The sequence below is a fragment of the Mandrillus leucophaeus genome, unplaced genomic scaffold, assembly GCF_000951045.1.
Source record: "Mandrillus leucophaeus isolate KB7577 unplaced genomic scaffold, Mleu.le_1.0 Scaffold25, whole genome shotgun sequence".
Lineage (NCBI taxonomy): Eukaryota > Metazoa > Chordata > Mammalia > Primates > Cercopithecidae > Mandrillus > Mandrillus leucophaeus.
This window is the reverse complement of record NW_012102587.1, coordinates 5138144-5150555: the sequence shown is the minus strand read 5'-3', so window position 1 is coordinate 5150555 and position 12412 is coordinate 5138144.

Below are 12412 nucleotides of genomic sequence, written 5' to 3'. Positions count from 1 at the left end.
GCCACTGCCTTATCCATTCGGAAAGCACTTTTTTCATATGGTTCTTTCTCATTTGCCTCAAACACTCTGTCTTTTTTCCTCCTGGGGTGCATCTCACTTATCTTTAAACTCACAGAACTCCACGTAGCACCTGACACATAGTATGTGTTTAGGCCCTCAGTATATGTTTCTTGACATAAACAGAGCCCATGTAGAGATGGAAAGAAGAGGCCCAGGGAGGCCAGTGGCCTATTGCAGGCAGTTGTATCACAGGGACAGGGTCCCATCGCTCCAGGACTGGCCCAGGCACCGTCCTGGAGGCCAGATCAACACACTGAAACCTGCGTAAAACCCAGCAAGGGTCAATGGTTTAGCCAGCGAAGGCCTTGAGTGCTCAGAGAACACCTGATTGGGCAGGGGCTCTGATAAGGAGAGAGCCCAGAGAAGTTGCGTCAGCTCCCGGGAAGCCGTGGCTTAGCACAGGGCCCAGAAGGAAGGGCGGAAGAGAGGGAGCTGTTCTTTCTGTTTTCCTAAGTTGTCAGCTTGGCTCTGGTGCTAGGGTTGCCAAATAAAATACAGGACACCCAGTGAAATATGAATTTCAAATAAACAACAAATTATTTTTAGTACGAGTATATCCCAAATATTGCCTGGGATATACTTATACTAAAAAAAAAAAAAAAAAACCTTGTTTAAATGCAATTCAAATTTAGCAGGTGTTCTGTGTTTTATTTGCTAAACGTGGCAACCCTACCTGGTGCCAGCTGCCCTCAGGGTGGTGAATGGGGCACCCCTGGGGAGAGCAGGGGTCTAGGTTTGTGGTGTGATGCTGCTGTGACTTGGCTGCAGAGGCTTAGGCAGATTCATGGTCTGAGTCCTGCTGTGACTTGGCTGCAGAGGCTTAGGCAGATTCATGGTCTGAGTCCTCACTGCACCTGAGGAGTTTGACAGGTGTTCTGTGGACTCTCTTCCAGGCCCAGGAGGTGAAGTGGACCCTGATCAGGACCCAGGTGTGAGCTTTGCTCCTTTCAGTAACCTCAGGCCTGGGAGGGGCCTTTCTTCTGTTTTAGAGACCTACCTTCCAGTCGGGTCCCCATGCCAGTTGTTTCTCACTCCTCCAACACGGCCATCGCTGTCCTCTGAGCCTCTCCCTCCTGCAGCCCTCCCTGGCCACCACCCACCCCCTACAGCCAACCCTAAGTGGCAGAAAAGACCTTCTAACCAGGGAAGTCAGACCTTGCCACTCCTCCAAGCAAACCCTGGAAGGGCTTCCACCTCACTCAGCAAAGAGCCCAGAAATCCTTCCAGGGGCCTCTGCCTTGTCTTGCCTCCCTCTGGGCCAGCAGTCTCTGCTCAGACCACCCAGGGCACCTTGCTGTTCTTCGAACAGTCAGCATGCCCCTGCACTCACTGTTCAAGGCCCCACTCGCGTGAGCCTCCCCGGAGCCTCCCCTGTCTGCCTCACTGCCTCCTGCCTCATCGCACTCTCTGTGATCACCTTGCTTGCCTGTTTTTCATGGCAAGCATCACCCCTTGCAGTGTATTTGCATTTGTTTGCTGTGGTTTTCAGTCTCCCCCAAGAGGGAAAGCACCAGGAAGGCAGGGTTTTGTTTTATTTATCTGGGCATCTATCATTGATCTGTGCCCAGCTGTGCCCCCAGAACCTAGTACGCACAGCAGGACACAGAGTAGGGCTGATCATATATTGTCAAAGAAAGGAATCAGGAAGTTTTAGCTGCAAGAGGCATGCTTGTCTGTCCAAGGCCACGCAGTCAGTAAATGCCAGTTGGGTGCCCTTGGTCTGTTTGACTCCAGAGTGAGCGCGCATTGATGCATTTGAGCTGCCCTTGAGGACTTCCAAATCTGACACTGGAGGAGAGACTGTGCCCTTGTGGGCTTCAGTCTGCCTGTCTGTGGCAGGGGAGCTGGCATGATGCTCTCCAGCCTCTCCCAGTTGCCTCCTCTAGGATTCCTCATAGCAGATTGGCCGATGGCTGACCCCAACCTCCCAGACAGCAAGAAGGCAGAGGGCAGCTGCAGGGCTTTGCAGGAGGCTGGCCTGGGCTGTCTAGACACCAGCCACTCCTGTGGACAGTGCAGCCTCAGCAATGGCAGAGCCGGGTGACTCTGATCAGAAGGAGTGACCTCCTCAGGGGCAGCACCCAGGACTAACAGAGGAAGACAGAGGATGCCCTGGGGCATCCCCTGAGGCCCAGCAACGTGGGTCACAAACCCTGTCATGCAAAAGTTCCCACTCCTAGGGTGTTGGGGGAGAGGGCGCCTGGCCTGAGCTGTGGCCACGCTCACTTGGTGTTTCACTACGGTGAAACACTTCCACGCAGGTGGGCACAGAGGCTGTTGACTATCCATCCCAGAGTCAGTGAAGGGCATTGCCAGCGGCTGCTGCAGGGGAGGTAACGGACTGTAGCCACTGAAGGGTCCGAGGCTGGCTGTGAGGGGTGGGTAGCTGCTTTCACGGAGCAGGTGGGGGCCGGGCAGCACCTGTGGTGGGATGTCAGTGGGGTCCAGACCAGGCTCTGGGTCAAAGCCATGCGGGGAGCTCTGGCATCAGAGTGTGGCTTGAGGGCAGCACCCAACCTGCCCTTGGTAAAGCCTCGGCGCCACCGGGACGGTGGTGGGAGTGTTGGATGAGGATCCCTGTGTCAGACCACCACTCACACATTTGCACCATCTATCTGATAACACGAAAGGCCTAACCAACCACGTCTGGGAGCAAGTGAAGGGAAATGTAGACGGATTTGGCAAGCAATCTGTTATAACTCGCATCACTGGGTAAGCAGTTTGGTGATCGGTATAGTGTATTTGGCAAATAAAAGGGAAAATATTTTAAAACTTTACGTGGATATTTTAATCTACGCAGCAGTCCCAGGTGTTAAGCATTTTGAGTATTACACCTGCTGTGACTTAGCCTGTCTCTGTGGAGGCTGCATGGGCGGTGCCCAGGTCGCAGTGGTGCCCACAGAGTGCAGGTCAGCTGGGGCTGCAGGAGCTGTGTCAGGGACCCCTGTGCCATTGTAACCCAGGGGCTTGGCGTAGCTCAGGAGGCCTCTGGGAGCCTGTGGGTGGAATTATAAACCCTAATTCCCAGCACTGGGGTCTGGCTCAGAAAAATCGGCGAGCTCGGGCATCCTTGGTCACAATCCCCTGGGGTACAAATGGTCAAACCAAGGCCCAGGCTCCTTGTCCCATCTCTGTGTCCAAGGTGTGGGTAGGGGCAGGGGACAGTCTAAGCTTCTGAGGCAGAAAGCTCCCTCCCCGGACTGCTTCACATCGGGGGCAGCCCAGCCTAAAATCCCCACCCCGAACTTCCAGCCTGCGGAGACGCAGCTTTGTGGTCCCAGAGTCTTGGGGGGAATCGCAAGATTCGTGAGCTTAGGAATGTGCCATCACCTTGTGGAGCCTCGGCTTCCTCATCTGTAAACGCGGTGACTCCCCGAATCACGGCGCCAACCGCTCAGGAGGGTTCTGAGAACCAGAGCCGAAAACCCAGCACAGGGCAGGAACCCCATCATGGCACGATTTTGTGTTTCAAACATCTGTTCACAGGTCTGCTGCCCTATCCTCACCCTTGGGAATGAGTGAGGTCCCTTCCAGTGGCTTCTTCCCTGTGTGTGATACAGTCTCAAGCTCTGACCTGGCCCCCAGGCCTCACCTCCTCTGTCCTGAACCCCTCTGAGCTCCCCTCCGCCCTGGGCCCTGTCTGTGCTCCACTCCTCCCCGGGACACCCCTGCCCCCACCAGCTTGCTCTGCTGCAGCCACATAGCCTACTTCCTCATGGCGTTCAAGCCCGCCAGGCCACGCCGCCCTACACCACCCCAGAGCCTTCACACCTGCTGTTCCCTCTGCCTGGAACGCCTGCTTTTTGGCTTTCCCTGAGGGCCATCAGCCCTCCTCGGGCCTCTGCTGTGTGCCCCTCCCAGCCAGAGGACCTCACCAATAGCAAGGGTGTCGGGGGCTTGCTTGTGCCCCCATGCCCAAATGTGTGCTCCGGCACAGGAGCGACCCTGCCTCACTCACTACCTTCCAGGGCCCAGAGGAGCAGAGCCAGCCCTCAGCAGGTGTCAAGGAAGTGAGAGGCTGACCCTCTGATTGAGGAAGGAGTGTCTGGCTGCATCCAAGGGGGCAGTCCCAGGCACCCTGGCATGGCTGGGCAGGCCTGCAGCCCAGTGCTAGGCCGGGCGAGGAAGCTGGTACTTTGGCTGCAGGATCTGGAAGGAATGGAGAGAGGCTGGGTCTGCATGTGGGGTGGTGGCGGCTGTGAAGCTAGAAGCCTCACGGTTGCCGCCAAATGTGGCAGGCCCCAAATGAGCACACTGGGCTCATAAAGCTGGCGGCTGGCAGGGTCCCCTTCACAGCCACAACTCTTTAAGAGCACGCAGGGCTCTGGCCTGCCTGGCATGGCCACACAGCGCTTGCACCACAGCTCCGGGGCAGTGTCTGCCCTACCCACTGATGCAGCCAGCCTGGAAGGAGGGCGGCGTGTGGGACCTGCAGTCAGGGGGTGGGGAATGGTTGGGCCTGCAGTGGGGAGGGTGAGGCTTGGAGGACGTGGGGCTGGGACTTCCGATTGCTCTGCAGGTAGCCCTGCCCCTACCCCAGGAGATATGCTGCCTTTCCAGGGGCATGCAGCCTGTGGCACCACCACATTCTGCACAGCTGTCCCTAGGACCAAAGGCCCTGGCACTTACAGCCGAGGGTACCACCTTCTGTGGTCACTGTGAACTGGACTCTGCAGCCTGACTTTGCCACAAGGCCGAGGGTCTAGGCATCTCTGGCTTTTGGCCTAACCACCTCTCCCTTTTCCACTCTCCTCCCCTGCCCCTGTTGCCAAGGACAGTAAAATGGGCAGGTTGTAGATTTCAAGATTTCTTGGAGCCCTAAAGGCCCCTCCAGAAACACGAGCAGAGGAGTAGGCCACGTGCTCACTGTCGTCCAGTACATGCAGGCCCTGAGAATAAAGGGGCCTGAGGTGGCACCCTGTCCCTGGGCCCCCAGTGAAGGCCAGGCATGTACCCCCAGGAGATGGGCCCACGCTCTGGGCCTGAGGCTGGGGAGAGGCTGCGTGGGTCTCCTTGTGGGACACCTAGTGGGTGGCACAGTGTCTCTTGGCCCCCCTGCCCCACAGTTCCCCTGCTTTGGGAGGGGGTTGGAAGAGGCTCTGGGGTCTAGACCCTGCCCCTGGACAGTGTCCTCTGGATACTGCCCCTGGATTCTGTGTTGGACACTTACCTTCTACGGTGACCACCGGGACAATCAGCTGCCCCCAGTGGGCAGACAGAGGCTTCGACAAAGGAAAGCTCCTGGTCACAAGTGGCAGGGCTGAGATGGGGCTAGGTCTGCCCAAAGCCAGGACTCTCTGAGCCTCCTTCAAGGTGGCTGAGCCCATGCCCCTCATTCTATGAAGCTCAAAAAGGAGACCCAGAGGCTGGAATCACCTGCTCCAGGCCCTCTGCAAGAGAGAACTGGGCCAGTCTGGCCACTGAAGCCTCCCAACCCGTGGTGATGTCGCTGGGAGAGAAACCGAGACACCACACTCTGCTTCCTCATCTTCCCCCACTCCTGCTGTTTCCTGGACCCACTACATCCCTTCAAGGCAGCCAGTGCAGGCTTGGTTCTCACCCCCATTTTGCAGGTGAGGAAACTGGGGGCCCGAAAGGTAAAGTGACTTTTTCAGGATCACACAGCAAGTCAACTACCTCTGTTCCCAGGACACTTTCTGTTTTGTGGCCATGGTTAAGAACAGGGCCTTTGGATAGAAACCTGAATCAGTAATCTTGACTCTGCAACCAACTAGCTGTGTAGACTTCGGCAAGTTGTTTGAAGTCAGTTTCTCCCTCTTTAAAATGGAAAAGGATGTTATAGGGTGGTGCTGGGGCCCTTAGCCTGGTACGTCTGCCTGGTACTTTGAAGCACCCCCAAGCAATCACCATTCCCATTCCCCAGGAGCCAGCCAGGGCCAGGATGGGCGCGGGGTCTGCCTGACCCAATTCCCTCTCGGAATCCAGGCCCCCACTGGACAGAGGCTGCCCTGGGTCTGGAGCTCCTGGCGGAGGTGCACTGCCTGTCTTTCCCGGGAATGGGAGTGCACTGAGCCTCTCCGGGGGCCATGCCATTGTTTTCTTCTGCCCCAATCTGTTTTGAATAAACCACGTTTTCATCATCTTGAGCAGTAATCCCCAGCATGAGAGGAATATTGTGAAATGTCAGCCCTTTCTGGAGGAATCTCAGCAACATGTTTTTTAATGTTCAGCATCACATATGGGGACAATAAATACTGAAAATATGTGGAACAGAACAGAATGGAAGCGTGCTTGGCACTCGGCTCTGCTTCCCGCCGCCCCGAGTCTGATTTTTGCATCACAATAAATTAACCGAGGGTAGGAGAGCCCCAGAGGCTCCCTCATGAGCCCCCTGACCCCAGGAACCAGGCTTTGAATTCCCGGGCTCTGGTCTCCAGGCCCATCCCCAGGTGTTCCCAGGAGAACTGCATGCTGGTCCCTCACAGGGCCACGCCCCACGGGTGTCACCTGCATCAGCGCTCCGCACACCTGCTAAACCCAAGCCATCTCCCCGCCCTGCAGATGCGGTGCTGGGACCCAGGAAAGGGGCGCTGGCTGCTGGTCACAGAGCTGGGGCCGAGCCTGGCTGTGAGGACACAGCGCCTAGTGCTCTTTTCCTGTGAGGGCACAGGCTTCCGAACTGCGAGGGTTGGGAAAACCTCAATGATAAATTCACCTTGTCCACCCTCCTCATCCCAGAGGTGAGGAGGTGGAGGCCGGGGGAGGGAGGGACTCATGCAAGGTCACATGCATGCTAGAGAGCCCATGTTTTAATTGAGTCCAGACCCCACTGAGATGCTTGACCTTGGACAAGGCATCCAAGCTCTCTGAGCCTCAGTCTCCTTCTCTGTAAAATGGGGATGATACTCACCCTTCAGAGCTCCTGGGAGGACTAGGGGAACCATCCACAGGAGGCTCCCAGAACTAAGCCTGGTGGCAGGAGGGTCAGCTTCTCTTCCTTCCCCACCTGCATTCTTGTCTGCAGCACGGGATGTGAATATTTGCCCTGCCTGCCGTGTGGAAAAGCAGATGAGGGAAGGGGATGAGCCTCATCGGTGATAAAGCAGCAGCCACCTGCACGTTTGCATCGGCATCATGGCCGGCTCTCCGAGGTGTCTGGGCCCTGGGCAGTCGGTGTCAGCCAGCTGAACGGGCTGACCAGAAAGACAAATGACCCGAGGGAGGGCCAGCAAGGAGGGCAGGCGAGCTTCTGCTGCTGACTGCATCCAGCCCAGTGGACAGAAGGTCATTCTGGGAGTGTGTGTTCTGCCTTTTAAAGATGCAGAAGCTCAGGTTCAGAGAGGGAAGCCGCTCACCTGTGACTGTCCAGAGAGGGTACCAACCCCACAAGCAAAACCCAGGCATCCCCAGAGGCCAGGCCTCCCGCATCGGGGTGTCTTGGTCACCCATTGGTTCTTCCCTGCTGGCTCACGCTCCGCAGGCACCGGGGAGGCTGCCCTGCTGCCCACCTCCCTCCACCATCTGTTCCGTGTTGGTCGCCATCTCCTTGGGTCTCTCTGAGAATGCATGTGCTCGCTGATGGAGGGGCAGATCCCAGCCAAGAGAGGACTCGGGTCAGTCTTGATTCTGGCCCTCGCCGCTGGGTGGCCGTGGATCAGTCATTTCACCACTCAGCTTCTCTTTTTTCTTTTCTGCAAAGTAAGGCTAACTCTCCTGCCCAGCACTGTTGGGGCTTGGAATTGATTTATGGGCCATCCCTGGCAGCTAGTAGGTGCTCAATAAATGAGTCACCGCTGCCTTCTGGGATGAGTCTCCAGGCTTTTCTTCCTAATCTGCACTGGCTTCCATCTGTGCAGAGCCTGTTTTGACCTTGTCTCAAGCTCCCCAGGGTGCCCCCACAGCACAATTTTGGTTCCAGCACCCCCCTCTGCCCTGCCCCTCCCCTGCAACAGCTGACTGTTCAAGGCCTTGCATATAAGTGAGTCATCTGTTTTGGTCTGGGTCCTGTTGGGGACACTGCCTCTGTCAACCCCAGGCCAAGTGACCTGGCTCTTCCCCAGCAAATCATGAGAAGCACTCACCTACCCACCCCTCCAGCCAGCCACCCACTCCTCTGCTGGTCCCCTCCTCTGCTCCGTTTCTCTAGCCATTCCTGGTTTTGGGCCTTCACATCCCCCTTTACTTCTCTTCTTCACTGATTCATTCACATCCTGGGCCAGCACAGGGTCTGGCACATAATAGGTGCCCAGTAAAAACATGTCCACCGATTAGCCCCTCAGCCATGTGTTTGCCCCTTTCCCAATCTTTCATTCAGCAAGCCTTCATTGACCTGCCTCCTGACTGCTCAGGGAATTTTTGGGACTGGATCTTGGCACGAGGAGTCCCATGAAAATGGCCAGAAAAGGGGAGGAGGAGTCCCAGGGCTGGGGTAAGGCAGCAGGGGAGCTGGTTTGAGGTGCTGGCCGCGAGTGGAGGAAGTGCTGAGCCTCTCAGGGAAGCTCAGCGAGGCAGGGCTGGGATGAACCTGGGAGGGGCAGAGAGGCGCTTGTTTAGGATTAGGAACCCCTGACCCTAGGATGAGTGGGGTAGATAGGGCAACAAAGAGAGAGAGAGATGAAGGGCAGGAGAAGGGGCTGGGGGATACCCAGGGAGAGGAGGGGCCTGGAGAGAAGCCCAACAGCCTCTCTTCTGGGACAGAATCCAAGGTTTGCTCACTAGTTAAGGAGAGAGGGCCTTAAAGGGGAGCCACCTGGTGGCAGCATACCCAAATTACCGACTAAGCCCTCACATGAAATGGTATCTGGAGTGGGAGGCGTCATCCCTGCCACACCTGGGCAGTGCTGAGCAGCTGGACTTCCTCTGAAAGCCTGAAGGGTCCGTGTCCACACAGCCCTCCCTGCTCTTACCTGTGTTACCCCGGAGGCCTGAGGCAGTGAGGGGTGATGGCTGTGTTCACGGGGCTCCTGTAAAGCCCTGAAGTGTCTGTCTGGCCCTGCAATCTTCCCCATGCTACAAAATGACTACCCTTCAATCCCCCTGCCCCACAGAGCTCCTGGAAACCAGGCCAAGGAGCCCCGGGGCGTGGGTGGGACAGAGTGATGGGGAAATCACGAGAGGGAGGGCGTGCGGGGTTGTAAACGCTTCCACCCTGGACCCCCATTGGGTGGATCCCTTGGAAAGGGCTGTCCCCCAGCACATACCGAAGGAAAGCAGGAAGGCAGGTGGCCCCAGTGTGGGGCAGGGTCCCCTTGGCCAGGGTAGGAACCCTGGTGAGTCAGAACCCAAACCCCATCAAGCCTGCTGCTGTTCACACCCCACTAGAAACTGTGCCTGTGATTTCCTTCCCATCAGCATGGCTCCTGGGCTGGGTCTCTGGACAGGCCCTGAGGAGATGGGATCCCATCCAGCCAGGCCACAGAGGAGGGCAAAACCCTACAAAGCTGCACGGTCAGTCCAGGCCACAAAAACCCTCTTGGATCTCCCCTTTTTGGCTCAGGTGCCCCCGAAGTCATCTTGGCTCTGTCTGCTCTCTAAGCCTCAGCAGTAATATGAATAAGGATAATGACGACGACGGCTCCCTGGGTTCTGGCCTCTATTCGAAACTCTTCCCCCATTCAGATTCATGTCATCTTCACAACCACCCCAGCAGGCAGGAGCTACTGTAAATCCCGTTTTACAGGTTGAGAAGTGGAGGTAATTTGTCTGGGTTATACACCGCTGCTGTGTGTCAGCGCTCCGCACCCAGCCCTCTTAAACGTGGTGTGGCGGGCAGTGGGGAGTGGGAGCCAGCTGGGGCCCCCAGTAGCATTTTCAAACAGTGGCTTTATTTCACAGGGTCAAAGGCAGGGCACTGGGTATTAAGACAGCCTGGAGGATGACGAAATGTCATTGGGAGGCTTGGGCCTCTGGGTCTGGTCCAGACTTTGGACTACTTTGGTCCAGTGGTCCAGGAGCAGTGTGGAGTGGGTCCTGCAGGCCCAGGATGGAGCCACTGAGGGTCTTTAAAGCAGGTGGCTCTATGCCCTGGTGACCACCCAGTCCCTCTGCTCTACTCAGAACCTTCCTCTCCTGGGAAATTTAACAGACAGCTGGGCTTCTCCCCCTCCACAATCCCTCCAGCCCGACAGTCTTCACCCCGGCTCGCCCACACCTCTCAGGAGGTCCCTTCTAACGTGATCTCACCAGTGCCCAGACCCAACCTGGAGACCTGCGTCCCTTCTGCCTTGGTCCCCTTCCTGGGGGCCCCTCCAGTCTCCCTCATCTCCCAGCCCTAGGGCCCCTCTTCACCATCCTTCAGGCTGTAGAATTATGTCCTGATTCCTTGCCATTCAAAGCCTGCTGTGATCAGGCCCCAGCCAACTGCATCTCTCCCTGTTTCCACGAAACCGGTGGGAAGCCAACCCTGACCCCCCTGCCCTATGGCCACGCCAGAGCGAATGCTCTTCCCACTACCCAGAAATTCTCCCCGCTCCATCCCGCACCTTAACTCACTGACACCCTGCCCATCCCTTGAGATCCATTCCAAATGCCCCTCCTCCAGGAAGCCTTCCTTCACTGAGGATTCTCAACCTCTGCTACATCTTTTTAGCTTTCCCAAAGCCTCCCTCATCCTTCAGTAGCTTCTTGAGAAAGAGTCTATGGGAGGTACATGTTTGAAAAGTTTTATGACCCACATTTTTATTCTACCCTTATGCTTGATTAATTTACCTGCATACAAAATTTCAAAATTTTGCTCCACAGTCTTTAAGCAACCATTGTCCAGTGCTATTCTTTAGCCTGATCCTTCATATGCAAAGTATTTTTTTTTTAAATCTCTGTACATGTCTCCCATTTAGGAGCTTTTTTGGGGTTCTGGTCGGCTTTTTGGACTTCCTGTTCTTCTATAAAGCTCGGTTTCAGCTTTCTCCACAGGGCTAAAGAAATGATCCTTCTTCTATCTATATTCAAGCTTCTGAATTTTGCTGATGGCTCCTCTATCATACTCTTTGTCTTAGCAGACTTTCACCTTTAAACATCTCTTTACTGTCATGCCAGGGTGTCTCAAGAGCGGGCAGGGATGAATTCGCATGCCCCATTAGCCATATTTGAGATGTCCCTTGGGAGCCAGCTTTGAAGTGCATCCTGGCTACAAAGGCTTGGTGCTCTGCTCCCAGGCACCCAAGCTGCCCTCTTGAGTCACTTACGTAGGGCCCTGGTCTACATGGTGAATGTCGCTAACCAGGACCAACTACCACAAATGAAGGAGGGCCTGTGTGTGGGTCTGCTGTGAAGTAAGCGACGTGCCTGTTTAATGAGGCCCTGGACGACCTGCATCATAACCGTCCTTATGGTGAAACGTTGACTGAGGCTGGATCCAGTAGTCAGGGAAAGACAAAAGTCTCAGGCCTGGATGGGTAGGGAATCACTTTGCAATCGGGGAGGAAGGCCTTGTCCACACAAAAGGCTGATTCCAATGGACCGTGGATGCAGAAACGTGGCCCTACCCTGTTGTTTCTCAGTAGTAGCCCACGGTCATAGGGGTGGCCAAGGCCTTACTTCTCTTCCTATGCCCTTCCCTGCTCTAAACCCAGCATGCAGAGGGCAGTCCGCTTCACCCAGAGTCCCTGAGGCAGCTCTATTCCTGGGCAGCCGTCAAGTCACCGAGTGTCTGTTGCGCATTAATTACTACTACTGTTGCACATGGTGTGATGGACATCAGGGAACTCCAGGAGTTCCAGGAGTTTCATTCCGGGAGTGCACAGAGGGATGGAGCAGTGGAGCAATGTGTCTGTCAGACAATCAGAGAGGAAGGCAAGGAGGAAGGGGAGAGAAGATGAGTTATTGTGGCCCCACTTATATTTGGGGTAGACATATAATTTGTAATCCAAAGCGGGGCACTGTGAATAATAATGCAGGACCCCAGCCATAACCTGGGCGGTCCCAGGCAAGCTGGGCTGTAGTATGGACTCCCTCCCACTTCAGTACAGGGTCTCACTGAAGCCCTAAAATAGTCGTATAATTGGATGGCATTGTCTCCTTGTGAGGGGACAGTCTCTCTGAGCACAGGCTCCCTGGGTTCTGGGCTGTGTGTGTGTGTCAGGTTATGTGTGTGAGCTCATGAAGCTGGAGCTGGCGCTGGATCTCAGACTGGTATGATTCTGTCTTTTCAGCCTAAAACCTGCCTGTTCAGAGAAGAGGCTGTTTGGCAGGGGTTAGGCTAGAGGGTCGGGGGCCTAATGGAAATAGGGGACTGGAAAGATCGGGAAGATTTTTCAGGCAGCTCAGGTACCCAGCGAGCCTGGGGGCTAGTTTCAGGTCCAGGTTCCTTAGGGCCACAGGGAGCCTCGAGGCCATGGCCTGCCTGTGCTGGTGGGATCCAGTTAGCAAATCCACATCGTCCTGACCCAGCCAT